Source organism: Pseudophryne corroboree, chromosome 4, assembly GCF_028390025.1.
Source record: "Pseudophryne corroboree isolate aPseCor3 chromosome 4, aPseCor3.hap2, whole genome shotgun sequence".
NCBI classification, from domain to species: Eukaryota; Metazoa; Chordata; class Amphibia; order Anura; family Myobatrachidae; genus Pseudophryne; species Pseudophryne corroboree.
The window spans coordinates 30,100,860-30,118,759 of NC_086447.1; the positions used below are offsets into that span (position 1 = coordinate 30,100,860).

The 17,900-nt window shown below is 37.5% G+C and overlaps 20 non-coding genes and 1 pseudogene across 20 annotated transcripts; 1 reads left to right on the top strand and 20 right to left on the bottom strand.

Moving 5' to 3' along the window:
- Positions 1–658: 658 nt before the first annotated feature.
- TRNAV-UAC (transfer RNA valine (anticodon UAC)) lies at positions 659–730 on the bottom strand. The gene has a single exon. It is a non-coding gene; the product is annotated as a tRNA-Val (tRNA).
- Positions 731–1,158: 428 nt separating this feature from the next.
- TRNAG-UCC (transfer RNA glycine (anticodon UCC)) lies at positions 1,159–1,230 on the bottom strand. The gene has a single exon. It is a non-coding gene; the product is annotated as a tRNA-Gly (tRNA).
- A 428-nt stretch (positions 1,231–1,658) lies between these two features.
- Positions 1,659–1,730, bottom strand: TRNAG-UCC (transfer RNA glycine (anticodon UCC)). Its single transcript has one exon. It is a non-coding gene; the product is annotated as a tRNA-Gly (tRNA).
- Positions 1,731–2,658: 928 nt separating this feature from the next.
- TRNAG-UCC (transfer RNA glycine (anticodon UCC)) lies at positions 2,659–2,730 on the bottom strand. Its single transcript has one exon. It is a non-coding gene; the product is annotated as a tRNA-Gly (tRNA).
- A 428-nt stretch (positions 2,731–3,158) lies between these two features.
- TRNAG-UCC (transfer RNA glycine (anticodon UCC)) lies at positions 3,159–3,230 on the bottom strand. Its single transcript has one exon. It is a non-coding gene; the product is annotated as a tRNA-Gly (tRNA).
- Positions 3,231–3,658: 428 nt separating this feature from the next.
- Positions 3,659–3,730, bottom strand: TRNAG-UCC (transfer RNA glycine (anticodon UCC)). The gene has a single exon. It is a non-coding gene; the product is annotated as a tRNA-Gly (tRNA).
- A 428-nt stretch (positions 3,731–4,158) lies between these two features.
- TRNAG-UCC (transfer RNA glycine (anticodon UCC)) lies at positions 4,159–4,230 on the bottom strand. The gene has a single exon. It is a non-coding gene; the product is annotated as a tRNA-Gly (tRNA).
- Positions 4,231–4,658: 428 nt separating this feature from the next.
- TRNAG-UCC (transfer RNA glycine (anticodon UCC)) lies at positions 4,659–4,730 on the bottom strand. The gene has a single exon. It is a non-coding gene; the product is annotated as a tRNA-Gly (tRNA).
- A 428-nt stretch (positions 4,731–5,158) lies between these two features.
- Positions 5,159–5,230, bottom strand: TRNAG-UCC (transfer RNA glycine (anticodon UCC)). Its single transcript has one exon. It is a non-coding gene; the product is annotated as a tRNA-Gly (tRNA).
- Positions 5,231–6,658: 1,428 nt separating this feature from the next.
- On the bottom strand, positions 6,659–6,730 carry TRNAV-UAC (transfer RNA valine (anticodon UAC)). Its single transcript has one exon. It is a non-coding gene; the product is annotated as a tRNA-Val (tRNA).
- Positions 6,731–7,158: 428 nt separating this feature from the next.
- On the bottom strand, positions 7,159–7,230 carry TRNAG-UCC (transfer RNA glycine (anticodon UCC)). The gene has a single exon. It is a non-coding gene; the product is annotated as a tRNA-Gly (tRNA).
- Positions 7,231–8,158: 928 nt separating this feature from the next.
- TRNAG-UCC (transfer RNA glycine (anticodon UCC)) lies at positions 8,159–8,230 on the bottom strand. Its single transcript has one exon. It is a non-coding gene; the product is annotated as a tRNA-Gly (tRNA).
- A 428-nt stretch (positions 8,231–8,658) lies between these two features.
- TRNAG-UCC (transfer RNA glycine (anticodon UCC)) lies at positions 8,659–8,730 on the bottom strand. The gene has a single exon. It is a non-coding gene; the product is annotated as a tRNA-Gly (tRNA).
- Positions 8,731–9,657: 927 nt separating this feature from the next.
- TRNAG-UCC (transfer RNA glycine (anticodon UCC)) lies at positions 9,658–9,729 on the bottom strand. Its single transcript has one exon. It is a non-coding gene; the product is annotated as a tRNA-Gly (tRNA).
- A 428-nt stretch (positions 9,730–10,157) lies between these two features.
- Positions 10,158–10,229, bottom strand: TRNAG-UCC (transfer RNA glycine (anticodon UCC)). Its single transcript has one exon. It is a non-coding gene; the product is annotated as a tRNA-Gly (tRNA).
- Positions 10,230–11,156: 927 nt separating this feature from the next.
- On the bottom strand, positions 11,157–11,228 carry TRNAG-UCC (transfer RNA glycine (anticodon UCC)). The gene has a single exon. It is a non-coding gene; the product is annotated as a tRNA-Gly (tRNA).
- A 428-nt stretch (positions 11,229–11,656) lies between these two features.
- Positions 11,657–11,728, bottom strand: TRNAV-UAC (transfer RNA valine (anticodon UAC)). The gene has a single exon. It is a non-coding gene; the product is annotated as a tRNA-Val (tRNA).
- A 927-nt stretch (positions 11,729–12,655) lies between these two features.
- TRNAG-UCC (transfer RNA glycine (anticodon UCC)) lies at positions 12,656–12,727 on the bottom strand. The gene has a single exon. It is a non-coding gene; the product is annotated as a tRNA-Gly (tRNA).
- Positions 12,728–13,811: 1,084 nt separating this feature from the next.
- On the top strand, positions 13,812–13,930 carry LOC134912754 (5S ribosomal RNA; annotated as a pseudogene).
- A 2,610-nt stretch (positions 13,931–16,540) lies between these two features.
- TRNAV-UAC (transfer RNA valine (anticodon UAC)) lies at positions 16,541–16,612 on the bottom strand. The gene has a single exon. It is a non-coding gene; the product is annotated as a tRNA-Val (tRNA).
- Positions 16,613–17,040: 428 nt separating this feature from the next.
- On the bottom strand, positions 17,041–17,112 carry TRNAG-UCC (transfer RNA glycine (anticodon UCC)). The gene has a single exon. It is a non-coding gene; the product is annotated as a tRNA-Gly (tRNA).
- Positions 17,113–17,900: the final 788 nt, after the last annotated feature.

The following is a 17,900-nucleotide window of genomic DNA, read 5'->3' on the forward strand; positions in this document are numbered from 1 at the left end:
TTTACAAATCTTTAATCATGCAGTGGTGGAATCAAAAGTCATCTGCTAAGAAGGAATCATGATTTCTACAAAGATTTTAACATTTTCTATGGACCTTGTCATCTGAGCATATCTTAAGCAACAACTATAAGTGCGAAAACAGCACATAAGGAAAAGGATGCATTGGCCGGGAATCAAACCCGAGTCAATTGCTTGGAAAGCAGCTATGCTCACCACTATACCACCAATGCTTGAGCGCTTTTTCAATGCATATAGTGGCCAATATGGAAATCACAACAACTGTTTGAAAGATATCTATAGCCTGCGCTGTAGCACCATTGGTGGAAGATATTCAAACAAAATTGGCAAATTGCATGACATTCACAATTCAAGATTTAGGCTCATCCATACTTAAGGTTTTTATGCACCATTGAACTGATATACAGTGGTATCAAAACTGAGAAAAGAAAAGACCTTTGATTTACTTGCATATGGCACCTCAGTGAACTTTGTAAAATGTATTTACAAATCTTTAATCAGGCAGTGGTGGAATCAAAAGTCATCTGCTAAGAAGGAATCATGATTTCTACAAAGATTTTAACATTTTCTATGGACCTTGTCATCTGAGCATATCTTAAGCAACAACTATAAGTGCGAAAACAGCACATAAGGAAAAGGATGCATTGGCCGGGAATCAAACCCGGGTCAACTGCTTGTAAGGCAGCTATGCTCACCACTATACCACCAATGCTTGAGCGCTTTTTCAATGCATATAGTGGCCAATATGGAAATCACAACAACTGTTTGAAAGATATTTATAGCCTGCGCTGTAGCACCATTGGTGGAAGATATTCAAACAAAATTGGCAAATTGCATGACATTCAAAATTCAAGATTTAGGCTCATCCATACTTAAGGTTTTTATGCACCATTGAACTGATATCCAGTGGTATAAAAACTGAGAATAGAAAAGACCTTCGTTTTACTTGCATATGGCACCTCAGTGAACTGTGTAAAATGTATTTACAAATCTTTAATCAGGCAGTGGTGGAATCAAAAGTCATCTGCTAAGAAGGAATCATGATTTCTACAAAGATTTTAACATTTTCTATGGACCTTGTCATCTGAGCATATCTTAAGCAACAACTATAAGTGCGAAAACAGCACATAAGGAAAAGGATGCATTGGCCGGGAATCGAACCCGGGTCAACAGCTTGGAAGGCAACTATGCTCACCACTATACCACCAATGCTTGAGCTCTTTTCGAATGCATATAGTGGCCAATATGGAAATCACAACAACTGTTTGAAAGATATTTATAGCCTGCGCTGTAGCACCATTGGTGGAAGATATTCAAACAAAATTGGCAAATTGCATGACATTCACAATTCAAGATTTAGGCTCATCCATACTTAAGGTTTTTATGCACCATTGAACTGATATACAGTGGTATCAAAACTGAGAAAAGAAAAGACCTTCGATTTACTTGCATATGGCACCTCAGTGAACTTTGTAAAATGTATTTACAAATCTTTAATCAGGCAGTGGTGGAATCAAAAGTCATCTGCTAAGAAGGAATAATGATTTCTACAAAGATTTTAACATTTTCTATGGACCTTGTCATCTGAGCATATCTTAAGCAACAACTATAAGTGCGAAAACAGCACATAAGGAAAAGGATGCATTGGCCGGGAATCGAACCCGGGTCAACAGCTTGGAAGGCAGCTATGCTCACCACTATACCACCAATGCTTGAGCTCTTTTCGAATGCATATAGTGGCCAATATGGAAATCACAACAACTGTTTGAAAGATATTTATAGCCTGCGCTGTAGCACCATTGGTGGAAGATATTCAAACAAAATTGGCAAATTGCATGACATTCACAATTCAAGATTTAGGCTCATCCATACTTAAGGTTTTTATGCACCATTGAACTGATATACAGTGGTATCAAAACTGAGAACAGAAAAGACCTTTGATGTACTTGCATATGGCACCTCAGTGAACTTTGTAAAATGTGTTTACAAATCTTTAATCATGCAGTGGTGGAATCAAAAGTCATCTGCTAAGAAGGAATCATGATTTCTACAAAGATTTTAACATTTTCTATGGACCTTGTCATCTGAGCATATCTTAAGCAACAACTATAAGTGCGAAAACAGCACATAAGGAAAAGGATGCATTGGCTGGGAATCGAACCCGAGTCAATTGCTTGGAAAGCAGCTATGCTCACCACTATACCACCAATGCTTGAGCGCTTTTTCAATGCATATAGTGGCCAATATGGAAATCACAACAACTGTTTGAAAGATATTTATAGCCTGCGCTGTAGCACCATTGGTGGAAGATATTCAAACAAAATTGGCAAATTGCATGACATTCACAATTCAAGATTTAGGCTCATCCATACTTAAGGTTTTTATGCACCATTGAACTGATATACAGTGGTATCAAAACTGAGAAAAGAAAAGACCTTCGATTTACTTGCATATGGCACCTCAGTGAACTTTGTAAAATGTATTTACAAATCTTTAATCAGGCAGTGGTGGAATCAAAAGTCATCTGCTAAGAAGGAATAATGATTTCTACAAAGATTTTAACATTTTCTATGGACCTTGTCATCTGAGCATATCTTAAGCAACAACTATAAGTGCGAAAACAGCACATAAGGAAAAGGATGCATTGGCCGGGAATCGAACCCGGGTCAACTGCTTGGAAGGCAGCTATGCTCACCACTATACCACCAACGCTTGAGCGCTTTTTCAATGCATATAGTGGCCAATATGGAAATCACAACAACTGTTTGAAAGATATTTATAGCCTGCGCTGTAGCACCATTGGTGGAAGATATTCAAACAAAATTGGCAAATTGCATGACATTCACAATTCAAGATTTAGGCTCATCCATACTTAAGGTTTTTATGCACCATTGAACTGATATACAGTGGTATCAAAACTGAGAAAAGAAAAGACCTTCGATTTACTTGCATATGGCACCTCAGTGAACTTTGTAAAATGTATTTACAAATCTTTAATCAGGCAGTGGTGGAATCAAAAGTCATCTGCTAAGAAGGAATAATGATTTCTACAAAGATTTTAACATTTTCTATGGACCTTGTCATCTGAGCATATCTTAAGCAACAACTATAAGTGCGAAAACAGCACAAAAGGAAAAGGATGCATTGGGCGGGAATCGAACCCAGGTCAACTGCTTGGAAGGCAGCTATGCTCACCACTATACCACCAATGCTTGAGCGCTTTTTCAATGCATATAGTGGCCAATATGGAAATCACAACAACTGTTTGAAAGATATTTATAGCCTGCGCTGTAGCACCATTGGTGGAAGATATTCAAACAAAATTGGCAAATTGCATGACATTCACAATTCAAGATTTAGGCTCATCCATACTTAAGGTTTTTATGCACCATTGAACTGATATACAGTGGTATCAAAACTGAGAAAAGAAAAGACCTTCGATTTACTTGCATATGGCACCTCAGTGAACTTTGTAAAATGTATTTACAAATCTTTAATCAGGCAGTGGTGGAATCAAAAGTCATCTGCTAAGAAGGAATAATGATTTCTACAAAGATTTTAACATTTTCTATGGACCTTGTCATCTGAGCATATCTTAAGCAACAACTATAAGTGCGAAAACAGCACATAAGGAAAAGGATGCATTGGCCGGGAATCGAACCCGGGTCAACTGCTTGGAAGGCAGCTATGCTCACCACTATACCACCAATGCTTGAGCGCTTTTTCAATGCATATAGTGGCCAATATGGAAATCACAACAACTGTTTGAAAGATATTTATAGCCTGCGCTGTAGCACCATTGGTGGAAGATATTCAAACAAAATTGGCAAATTGCATGACATTCACAATTCAAGATTTAGGCTCATCCATACTTAAGGTTTTTATGCACCATTGAACTGATATACAGTGGTATCAAAACTGAGAAAAGAAAAGACCTTCGATTTACTTGCATATGGCACCTCAGTGAACTTTGTAAAATGTATTTACAAATCTTTAATCAGGCAGTGGTGGAATCAAAAGTCATCTGCTAAGAAGGAATAATGATTTCTACAAAGATTTTAACATTTTCTATGGACCTTGTCATCTGAGCATATCTTAAGCAACAACTATAAGTGCGAAAACAGCACAAAAGGAAAAGGATGCATTGGCCGGGAATCGAACCCAGGTCAACTGCTTGGAAGGCAGCTATGCTCACCACTATACCACCAATGCTTGAGCGCTTTTTCAATGCATATAGTGGCCAATATGGAAATCACAACAACTGTTTGAAAGATATTTATAGCCTGCGCTGTAGCACCATTGGTGGAAGATATTCAAACAAAATTGGCAAATTGCATGACATTCACAATTCAAGATTTAGGCTCATCCATACTTAAGGTTTTTATGCACCATTGAACTGATATACAGTGGTATAAAAACTGAGAATAGAAAAGACCTTCGTTTTACTTGCAAATGGCACCTCAGTGAACTGTGTAAAATGTATTTACAAATCTTTAATCAGGCAGTGGTGGAATCAAAAGTCATCTGCTAAGAAGGAATCATGATTTCTACAAAGATTTTAACATTTTCTATGGACCTTGTCATCTGAGCATATCTTAAGCAACAACTATAAGTGCGAAAACAGCACATAAGGAAAAGGATGCATTGGCCGGGAATCGAACCCGGGTCAACAGCTTGGAAGGCAGCTATGCTCACCACTATACCACCAATGCTTGAGCTCTTTTCGAATGCATATAGTGGCCAATATGGAAATCACAACAACTGTTTGAAAGATATTTATAGCCTGCGCTGTAGCACCATTGGTGGAAGATATTCAAACTAAATTGGCAAATTGCATGACATTCACAATTCAAGATTTAGGCTCATCCATACTTAAGGTTTTTATGCACCATTGAACTGATATACAGTGGTATCAAAACTGAGAAAAGAAAAGACCTTCGATTTACTTGCATATGGCACCTCAGTGAACTTTGTAAAATGTATTTACAAATCTTTAATCAGGCAGTGGTGGAATCAAAAGTCATCTGCTAAGAAGAAATAATGATTTCTACAAAGATTTTAACATTTTCTATGGACCTTGTCATCTGAGCATATCTTAAGCAACAACTATAAGTGCGAAAACAGCACATAAGGAAAAGGATGCATTGGCCGGGAATCGAACCCAGGTCAACTGCTTGGAAGGCAGCTATGCTCACCACTATACCACCAATGCTTGAGCGCTTTTTCAATGCATATAGTGGCCAATATGGAAATCACAACAACTGTTTGAAAGATATTTATAGCCTGCGCTGTAGCACCATTGGTGGAAGATATTCAAACAAAATTGGCAAATTGCATGACATTCACAATTCAAGATTTAGGCTCATCCATACTTAAGGTTTTTATGCACCATTGAACTGATATACAGTGGTATAAAAACTGAGAATAGAAAAGACCTTCGTTTTACTTGCATATGGCACCTCAGTGAACTGTGTAAAATGTATTTACAAATCTTTAATCAGGCAGTGGTGGAATCAAAAGTCATCTGCTAAGAAGGAATCATGATTTCTACAAAGATTTTAACATTTTCTATGGACCTTGTCATCTGAGCATATCTTAAGCAATAACTATAAGTGCGAAAACAGCACATAAGGAAAAGGATGCATTGGCCGGGAATCGAACCCGGGTCAACAGCTTGGAAGGAAGCTATGCTCACCACTATACCACCAATGCTTGAGCTCTTTTCGTATGCATATAGTGGCCAATATGGAAATCACAACAACTGTTTGAAAGATATTTATAGCCTGCGCTGTAGCACCATTGGTGGAAGATATTCAAACAAAATTGGCAAATTGCATGACATTCACAATTCAAGATTTAGGCTCATCCATACTTAAGGTTTTTATGCACCATTGAACTGATATACAGTGGTATCAAAACTGAGAAAAGAAAAGTCCTTTGATGTACTTGCATATGGCACCTCAGTGAACTTTGTAAAATGTGTTTACAAATCTTTAATCATGCAGTGGTGGAATCAAAAGTCATCTGCTAAGAAGGAATCATGATTTCTACAAAGATTTTAACATTGTCTATGGACCTTGTCATCTGAGCATATCTTAAGCAACAACTATAAGTGCGAAAACAGCACATAAGGAAAAGGATGCATTGGCCGGGAATCAAACCCGAGTCAATTGCTTGGAAAGCAGCTATGCTCACCACTATACCACCAATGCTTGAGCGCTTTTTCAATGCATATAGTGGCCAATATGGAAATCACAACAACTGTTTGAAAGATATTTATAGCCTGCGCTGTAGCACCATTGGTGGAAGATATTCAAACAAAATTGGCAAATTGCATGACATTCACAATTCAAGATTTAGGCTCATCCATACTTAAGGTTTTTATGCACCATTGAACTGATATACAGTGGTATCAAAACTGAGAAAAGAAAAGACCTTTGATTTACTTGCATATGGCACCTCAGTGAACTTTGTAAAATGTATTTACAAATATTTAATCAGGCAGTGGTGGATTCAAAAGTCATCTGCTAAGAAGGAATCATGATTTCTACAAAGATTTTAACATTTTCTATGGACCTTGTCATCTGAGCATATCTTAAGCAACAACTATAAGTGCGAAAACAGCACATAAGGAAAAGGATGCATTGGCCGGGAATCAAACCCGGGTCAACTGCTTGTAAGGCAGCTATGCTCACCACTATACCACCAATGCTTGAGCGCTTTTTCAATGCATATAGTGGCCAATATGGAAATCACAACAACTGTTTGAAAGATATTTATAGCCTGCGCTGTAGCACCATTGGTAGAAGATATTCAAACAAAATTGGCAAATTGCATGACATTCACAATTCAAGATTTAGGCTCATCCATACTTAAGGTTTTTATGCACCATTGAACTGATATACAGTGGTATAAAAACTGAGAATAGAAAAGACCTTCGTTTTACTTGCATATGGCACCTCAGTGAACTGTGTAAAATGTATTTACAAATCTTTAATCAGGCAGTGGTGGAATCAAAAGTCATCTGCTAAGAAGGAATCATGATTTCTACAAAGATTTTAACATTTTCTATGGACCTTGTCATCTGAGCATATCTTAAGCAACAACTATAAGTGCGAAAACAGCACATAAGGAAAATGATGCATTGGCCGGGAATCGAACCCGGGTCAACAGCTTGGAAGGCAACTATGCTCACCACTATACCACCAATGCTTGAGCTCTTTTCGAATGCATATAGTGGCCAATATGGAAATCACAACAACTGTTTGAAAGATATTTATAGCCTGCGCTGTAGCACCATTGGTGGAAGATATTCAAACAAAATTGGCAAATTGCATGACATTCACAATTCAAGATTTAGGCTCATCCATACTTAAGGTTTTTATGCACCATTGAACTGATATACAGTGGTATCAAAACTGAGAAAAGAAAAGACCTTTGATGTACTTGCATATGGCACCTCAGTGAACTTTGTAAAATGTGTTTACAAATCTTTAATCATGCAGTGGTGGAATCAAAAGTCATCTGCTAAGAAGGAATCATGATTTCTACAAAGATTTTAACATTTTCTATGGACCTTGTCATCTGAGCATATCTTAAGCAACAACTATAAGTGCGAAAACAGCACATAAGGAAAAGGATGCATTGGCCGGGAATCGAACCCGAGTCAATTGCTTGGAAAGCAGCTATGCTCACCACTATACCACCAATGCTTGAGCGCTTTTTCCATGCATATAGTGGCCAATATGGAAATCACAACAACTGTTTGAAAGATATTTATAGCCTGCGCTGTAGCACCATTGGTGGAAGATATTCAAACAAAATTGGCAAATTGCATGACATTCACAATTCAAGATTTAGGCTCATCCATACTTAAGGTTTTTATGCACCATTGAACCGATATACAGTGGTATCAAAACTGAGAAAAGAAAAGACCTTCGATTTCCTTGCATATGGCACCTCAGTGAACTTTGTAAAATGTATTTACAAATCTTTAATCAGGCAGTGGTGGAATCAAAAGTCATCTGCTAAGAAGGAATAATGATTTCTACAAAGATTTTAACATTTTCTATGGACCTTGTCATCTGAGCATATCTTAAGCAACAACTATAAGTGCGAAAACAGCACATAAGGAAAAGGATGCATTGGCCGGGAATCGAACCCGGGTCAACTGCTTGGAAGGCAGCTATGCTCACCACTATACCACCAATGCTTGAGTGCTTTTTCAATGCATATAGTGGCCAATATGGAAATCACAACAACTGTTTGAAAGATATTTATAGCCTGCGCTGTAGCACCATTGGTGGAAGATATTCAAACAAAATTGGCAAATTGCATGACATTCACAATTCAAGATTTAGGCTCATCCATACTTAAGGTTTTTATGCACCATTGAACTGATATACAGTGGTATAAAAACTGAGAATAGAAAAGACCTTCGTTTTACTTGCATATGGCACCTCAGTGAACTGTGTAAAATGTATTTACAAATCTTTAATCAGGCAGTGGTGGAATCAAAAGTCATCTGCTAAGAAGGAATCATGATTTCTACAAAGATTTTAACATTTTCTATGGACCTTGTCATCTGAGCATATCTTAAGCAACAACTATAAGTGCGAAAACAGCACATAAGGAAAAGGATGCATTGGCCGGGAATCGAACCCGGGTCAACAGCTTGGAAGGCAGCTATGCTCACCACTATACCACCAATGCTTGAGCTCTTTTCGAATGCATATAGTGGCCAATATGGAAATCACAACAACTGTTTGAAAGATATTTATAGCCTGCGCTGTAGCACCATTGGTGGAAGATATTCAAACAAAATTGGCAAATTGCATGACATTCACAATTCAAGATTTAGGCTCATCCATACTTAAGGTTTTTATGCACCATTGAACTGATATACAGTGGTATCAAAACTGAGAAAAGAAAAGACCTTCGATTTACTTGCATATGGCACCTCAGTGAACTTTGTAAAATGTATTTACAAATCTTTAATCAGGCAGTGGTGGAATCAAAAGTCATCTGCTAAGAAGGAATCATGATTTCTACAAAGATTTTAACATTTTCTATGGACCTTGTCATCTGAGCATATCTTAAGCAACAACTATAAGTGCGAAAACAGCACATAAGGAAAAGGATGCATTGGCCGGGAATCGAACCCAGGTCAACTGCTTGGAAGGCAGCTATGCTCACAACTATACCACCAATGCTTGAGCGCTTTTTCAATGCATATAGTGGCCAATATGGAAATCACAACAACTGTTTGAAAGATATTTATAGCCTGCGCTGTAGCACCATTGGTGGAAGATATTCAAACAAAATTGGCAAATTGCATGACATTCACAATTCAAGATTTAGGCTCATCCATACTTAAGGTTTTTATGCACCATTGAACTGATATACAGTGGTATAAAAACTGAGAATAGAAAAGACCTTCGTTTTACTTGCATATGGCACCTCAGTGAACTGTGTAAAATGTATTTACAAATCTTTAATCAGGCAGTGGTGGAATCAAAAGTCATCTGCTAAGAAGGAATCATGATTTCTACAAAGATTTTAACATTTTCTATGGACCTTGTCATCTGAGCATATCTTAAGCAACAACTATAAGTGCGAAAACAGCACATAAGGAAAGGATGCATTGGCCGGGAATCGAACCCGGGTCAACTGCTTGGAAGGCAGCTATGCTCACCACTATACCACCAATGCTTAAGCTCTTTTCAAATGCATATAGTGGCCAATATGGAAATCACAACAACTGTTTGAAAGATATTTATAGCCTGCGCTGTAGCACCATTGGTGGAAGATATTCAAACAAAATTGGCAAATTGCATGACATTCACAATTCAAGATTTAGGCTCATCCATACTTAAGGTTTTTATGCACCAATGAACTTACATACAGTGGTATCAAAACTGAGAAAAGAAAAGACCTTCGATTTACTTGCATATGGCACCTCAGTGAACTTTGTAAAATGTATTTACAAATCTTTAATCAGGCAGTGGTGGAATTAAAAGTTATCTGCTAAGAAGGAATCATGATTTCTACAAAGATTTTAACATTTTCTATGGACCTTGTCATCTGAGCATATCTTAAGCAACACCTATAAGTGCGGAAACAGCACATAAGGAAAAGGATGCATTGGCCGGGAATCGAACCCGGGTCAACTGTTTGGAAGGCAGCTATGCTCACCACTATACCACCAATGCTTGAGCTCTTTTCGAATGCATATAGTGGCCAATATGGAAATCACAACAACTGTTTGAAAGATATTTATAGCCTGCGCTGTAGCACCATTGGTGGAAGATATTCAAACAAAATTGGAAAATTGCATGACATTCACAATTCAAGATTTAGGCTCATCCATACTTAAGGTTTTTATGCACCATTGAACTGATATACAGTGGTATCAAAACTGAGAAAAGAAAAGACCTTTGATTTACTTGCATATGGCACCTCAGTGAACTTTGTAAAATGTATTTACAAATCTATAATCAGGCAGTGGTGGAATCAAAAGTCATCTGCTAAGAAGGAATCATGATTTCTACAAAGATTTTAACATTTTCTATGGACCTTGTCATCTGAGCATATCTTAAGCAACAACTATAAGTGCGAAAACAGCACATAAGGAAAAGGATGCATTGGCCGGGAATCAAACTCGGGTCAACTACTTGTAAGGCAGCTATGCTCACTACTATACCACCAATGCTTGAGCGCTTTTTCAATGCATATAGTGGCCAATATGGAAATCACAACAACTGTTTGAAAGATATTTATAGCCTGCGCTGTAGCACCATTGGTGGAAGATATTCAAACAAAATTGGCAAATTGCATGACATTCACAATTCAAGATTTAGGCTCATCCATACTTAAGGTTTTTATGCACCATTGAACTGATATACAGTGGTATAAAAACTGAGAATAGAAAAGACCTTCGTTTTACTTGCATATGGCACCTCAGTGAACTGTGTAAAATGTATTTACAAATCTTTAATCAGGCAGTGGTGGAATCAAAAGTCATCTGCTAAGAAGGAATCATGATTTCTACAAAGATTTTAACATTTTCTATGGACCTTGTCATCTGAGCATATCTTAAGCAACAACTATAAGTGCGAAAACAGCACATAAGGAAAGGATGCATTGGCCGGGAATCGAACCCGGGTCAATTGCTTGGAAGGCAGCTATGCTCACCACTATACCACCAATGCTTAAGCTCTTTTCGAATGCATATAGTGGCCAATATGGAAATCACAACAACTGTTTGAAAGATATTTATAGCCTGCGCTGTAGCACCATTGGTGGAAGATATTCAAACAAAATTGGCAAATTGCATGACATTCACAATTCAAGATTTAGGCTCATCCATACTTAAGGTTTTTATGCACCATTGAACTGATATACAGTGGTATCAAAACTGAGAAAAGAAAAGACCTTTGATTTACTTGCATATGGCACCTCAGTGAACTTTGTAAAATGTATTTACAAATCTATAATCAGGCAGTGGTGGAATCAAAAGTCATCTGCTAAGAAGGAATCATGATTTCTACAAAGATTTTAACATTTTCTATGGACCTTGTCATCTGAGCATATCTTAAGCAACAACTATAAGTGCGAAAACAGCACATAAGGAAAAGGATGCATTGGCCGGGAATCAAACCCGGGTCAACTGCTTGTAAGGCAGCTATGCTCACCACTATACCACCAATGCTTGAGCGCTTTTTCAATGCATATAGTGGCCAATATGGAAATCACAACAACTGTTTGAAAGATATTTATAGCCTGCGCTGTAGCACCATTGGTGGAAGATATTCAAACAAAATTGGCAAATTGCATGACATTCACAATTCAAGATTTAGGCTCATCCATACTTAAGGTTTTTATGCACCATTGAACTGATATACAGTGGTATAAAAACTGAGAATAGAAAAGACCTTCGTTTTACTTGCATATGGCACCTCAGTGAACTGTGTAAAATGTATTTACAAATCTTTAATCAGGCAGTGGTGGAATCAAAAGTCATCTGCTAAGAAGGAATCATGATTTCTACAAAGATTTTAACATTTTCTATGGACCTTGTCATCTGAGCATATCTTAAGCAACAACTATAAGTGCGAAAACAGCACATAAGGAAAGGATGCATTGGGCGGGAATCGACCCTGGGTCAACTGCTTGGAAGGCAGCTATGCTCACCACTATACCACCAATGCTTAAGCTCTTTTCAAATGCATATAGTGGCCAATATGGAAATCACAACAACTGTTTGAAAGATATTTATAGCCTGCGCTGTAGCACCATTGGTGGAAGATATTCAAACAAAATTGGCAAATTGCATGACATTCACAATTCAAGATTTAGGCTCATCCATACTTAAGGTTTTTATGCACCAATGAACTTACATACAGTGGTATCAAAACTGAGAAAAGAAAAGACCTTCGATTTACTTGCATATGGCACCTCAGTGAACTTTGTAAAATGTATTTACAAATCTTTAATCAGGCAGTGGTGGAATTAAAAGTCATCTGCTAAGAAGGAATCATGATTTCTACAAAGATTTTAACATTTTCTATGGACCTTGTCATCTGAGCATATCTTAAGCAACAACTATAAGTGCGGAAACAGCACATAAGGAAAAGGATGCATTGGCCGGGAATCGAACCCGGGTCAACTGTTTGGAAGGCAGCTATGCTCACCACTATACCACCAATGCTTGAGCGCTTTTTCAATGCATATAGTGGCCAATATGGAAATCACAACAACTGTTTGAAAGATATTTATAGCCTGCGCTGTAGCACCATTGGTGGAAGATATTCAAACAAAATTGGCAAATTGCATGACATTCACAATTCAAGATTCCTCTTAAATCTTTTGAACTGCTCCAAAAACACCACTTTTGAGGACTAAATCCTGACATTAGAAGAGAAATTTCTTGACAGGAATTACGACAAAGACACCGTTCGTAAAGCTATAGAAGTAACAAAAGAAACAAAAAGAGAAGACCTCCTCAAATACAAAGAAAAAAACAACCAAGAACTGAAAGAAGTAATCTTCATCACCAACTACAACAGTCAACATAAGCACTTTGAAAAAATAATCAGCAAGAACTGGCACCTACTCAGACGTGACGAGGAAATCAAAGAATATATACAGGACCGCCCAAGGTTGGTTTACAGAAAAGCACCTAACATAAAGCAAGAAATAGTATCTAGTTTTCTACCGGAAGAGAAAAAGGAAAAAGAAAGAACTTGGATAAATGACACCATACCCGGATTTTATCACTGCACAAGATGTAAAGCATGCAAAACTTGTAAACGGAGAAGTACCAAACCAATAAACAACTTCATATCGAATGAAACCAAAGAAACTTTCAAGATAAAAGATAAGATGACATGCGACACAACAGGAGTAATATATTTGCTAACTTGCCCATGCAATCTACAATATATAGGACGAACTACAAGAAGTCTAAAAACAAGGATAAGCGAACATCTTAGGAATATCGCTAGTGAAGTAGAGACACACAGTGTTTCAGATCACTTTAAGAAGAAACACAAACATGACGGAAGCCTTTTAGACTTTATAGCAATTAAGAAAGTGAAGATACCCTGGCGGGGTGGAGACTACATCAAAACTATGTCCAAAGAAGAGACGAAGTGGATATACAATATGCAGACCCTAACGCCAAAAGGTCTAAACATTGACTTTGAACTCAGCAGTTTCTTGGGGGATTAACCAATACCACAATAATGCCCGGTAGAATGTACCCACACCACCAGAATTACCATTAAGTGAATAAATACTGCCATACCATCCACAAACCACCCGATCCCATTCCGAACTCGGAAGTAAAGAGGTTTGGGCCCAGCAAGTAATAGACTGGGGGACCATCTATGAACCCTGGGTGCAGTAATGTCACTTATGATAATACCTTGGTGAAAATATGGGACAACCTACCTGAGACACAAGTGGAATTAGGACTAATCCACCAGGAAAAACATTCAGGTTCAAACCAAATAAAAACCAAGGAAGAAGAAAAATCAACCAAAAATACACATAACCAAGTAAAAAAGAACAAACTTTCCACAACTGAAACGTTAAATATCGAACTGCTCCACGAAACATCCGCTTGAAAACTTCTAGTCACCCACTTATCAATTAAGACAGGATAACTACTAATACTCATTTGTATGCGAATTAAGAAAATAATTGTTCTAATAAATTTTTCAGATCATTTTCATATCCACAAAAGGCACCACATCTAAAACACACCGGCTACAAATAACACTTGCTAGAAACAACATCAGTACTAAAGAGTGCTCCCCGTGATGCCACCATATCATATATATATTAACATAAATATTTCGTAAACACAATACCCAAATTCCATAAACAATATTATAAGCCGTTTTATGTGATACTACTGCACTGTCAGTCTAAAACATCCATCTATCAACAATTAATCTATTTATCTACATATAATTTCGTTTTAACAACCTCCTCACTCCCCTTCTAATTACAAACTTTCCTATAAAAAAAACACCAGCTTCATATAAAAGGTTTATTAGACACCTTTTTTCCAGACGTACAGCTTGGACTAGAAACCTGCATTTCGGCTTAAAATGTAACAAAATAACTTTTTGTTTTCATATGTAACAAAATAATGTTTATGAAAAGGTAATACTGAAAAGAGATCTCCATTACTATTAAACAAACCGAAAATAGGACTTCAAAGAAAAACAGCTCCTACAATATAATTGCTAATTGCACTAATTGGAAAGAGACCTTCATGAACCAATCACAGCAGACTTAATGATACTTAAGAAAGCCTGAGACACACATCATCCTAACTGTCCCTGACGAAGCACGGCACCATTGGCCGAGTGAAACGCGTTGGACCACGCCCCCCTTCTCTGTCTACCCGAAACCCGGAGATCCCGATTCCCTGGAAGACGCCGGCGAGACAACATCAAAGGAACCGGAGTTACAGGCGCCTGTAACACCCCGCGACTACGGAGACAAGACACCTGCAGCAACATCAGACACTTACGGACTCCCCAGCCCTGAATAGGGTGAAGACACGTAAGCGAACTTCTTTTCAAACACCTTTTTTCAAACACCTAAGAACCAAACCACTGTGACTGAAAACTGCATTCACGGATCATCAGGAACACATTTAAACCGGACCTCTTTGCGGCAACAACCGCCTTTGCCGGGACACATCAAAAATCACCGCAAATACAAAGGGACCGGTCTCCTTTATTCTCACTCCTATTTTTATTTTTATTTTTATATATTTTTTATATATATTTTTTCTTTTTTATATATTTTTTCTATTTCCATTTATTTTTCCTTGTTTTAAATTTAGTAGAATTTAGCCATTATTTTTAATTTTTCTTTGTTACCTTTATTAATCTCATTGATTGCTAGCAATATACAGAACGCAAATAAGCACTCAGGTGCAAATCTTTTATTGTCAAAAATTTCAAATACTTACTAAATAAAAAATCTGTCATTTAAATACACTCCACTGCCTCCATATCTATACTCTGTTGCTTAATTATGCACATTTAAATTTATATCAATTGTGAAAAATTGTGTTCTATTGCAAACCACTAATCATTGACAGGTAGCGCCAAAGGTTTGTCCCATCCCCCCCAAGATTTTGCAAAACAGGAAACAAACAAAAAGAGTTTCCTACTCCAAACCTGGGCTGCTCGGTCACACAAACAAACAAGTACACATTCTTAGGGAGCGCAGAGCACACCCCCAGCTACACAGAAATGATATACAGTGGTATAAAAACTGAGAATAGAAAAGACCTTCGTTTTACTTGCATATGGCACCTCAGTGAACTGTGTAAAATGTATTTACAAATCTTTAATCAGGCAGTGGTGGAATCAAAAGTCATCTGCTAAGAAGGAATAATGATTTCTACAAAGATTTTAACATTTTCTATGGACCTTGTCATCTGAGCATATCTTAAGCAATAACTATAAGTGCGAAAACAGCACATAAGGAAAAGGATGCATTGTCGGGAATCGAACCCGGGTCAACTGCTTGGAAGGCAGCTATGCTCACCACTATACCACCAATGCTTGAGCGCTTTTTCAATGCATATAGTGGCCAATATGGAAATCACAACAACTGTTTGAAAGATATTTATAGCCTGCGCTGTAGCACCATTGGTGGAAGATATTCAAACAAAATTGGCAAATTGCATGACATTCACAATTCAAGATTTAGGCTCATCCATACTTAAGGTTTTTATGCACCATTGAACTGATATACAGTGGTATCAAAACTGAGAAAAGAAAAGACCTTTGATTTACTTGCATATGGCACCTCAGTGAACTTTGTAAAATGTATTTACAAATCTTTAATCAGGCAGTGGTGGAATCAAAAGTCATCTGCTAAGAAAGAATCATGATTTCTACAAAGATTTTAACATTTTCTATGGACCTTGTCATCTGAGCATATCTTAAGCAACAACTATAAGTGCGAAAACAGCACATAAGGAAAAGGATGCATTGGCCGGGAATCAAACCCGGGTCAACTGCTTGTAAGGCAGCTATGCTCACCACTATACCACCAATGCTTGAGCGCTTTTTCAATGCATATAGTGGCCAATATGGAAATCACAACAACTGTTTGAAAGATATTTATAGCCTGCGCTGTAGCACCATTGGTGGAAGATATTCAAACAAAATTGGCAAATTGCATGACATTCACAATTCAAGATTTAGGCTCATCCATACTTAAGGTTTTTATGCACCATTGAACTGATATACAGTGGTATAAAAACTGAGAATAGAAAAGACCTTCGTTTTACTTGCATATGGCACCTCAGTGAACTGTGTAAAATGTATTTACAAATCTTTAATCAGGCAGTGGTGGAATCAAAAGTCATCTGCTAAGAAGGAATCATGATTTCTACAAAGATTTTAACATTTTCTATGGACCTTGTCATCTGAGCATATCTTAAGCAACAACTATAAGTGCGAAAACAGCACATAAGGAAAAGGAAGCATTGGCCGGGAATCGAACCCGGGTCAACAGCTTGGAAGGCAACTATGCTCACCACTATACCACCAATGCTTGAGCTCTTTTCGAATGCATATAGTGGCCAATATGGAAATCACAACAACTGTTTGAAAGATATTTATAGCCTGCGCTGTAGCACCATTGGTGGAAGATATTCAAACAAAATTGGCAAATTGCATGACATTCACAATTCAAGATTTAGGCTCATCCATACTTAAGGTTTTTATGCACCATTGAACTGATATACAGTGGTATCAAAACTGAGAAAAGAAAAGACCTTCGATTTACTTGCATATGGCACCTCAGTGAACTTTGTAAAATGTATTTACAAATCTTTAATCAGGCAGTGGTGGAATCAAAAGTCATCTGCTAAGAAGGAATCATGATTTCTACAAAGATTTTAACATTTTCTATGGACCTTGTCATCTGAGCATATCTTAAGCAACAACTATAAGTGCGAAAACAGCACATAAGGAAAAGGATGCATTGTCGGGAATCGAACCCGGGTCAACTGCTTGGAAGGCAGCTATGCTCACCACTATACCACCAATGCTTGAGCGCTTTTTCAATGCATATAGTGGCCAATATGGAAATCACAACAACTGTTTGAAAGATATTTATAGCCTGCGCTGTAGCACCATTGGTGGAAGATATTCAAACAAAATTGGCAAATTGCATGACATTCACAATTCAAGATTTAGGCTCATCCATACTTAAGGTTTTTATGCACCATTGAACTGATATACAGTGGTATAAAAACTGAGAATAGAAAAGACCTTCGTTTTACTTGCATATGGCACCTCAGTGAACTGTGTAAAATGTATTTACAAATCTTTAATCAG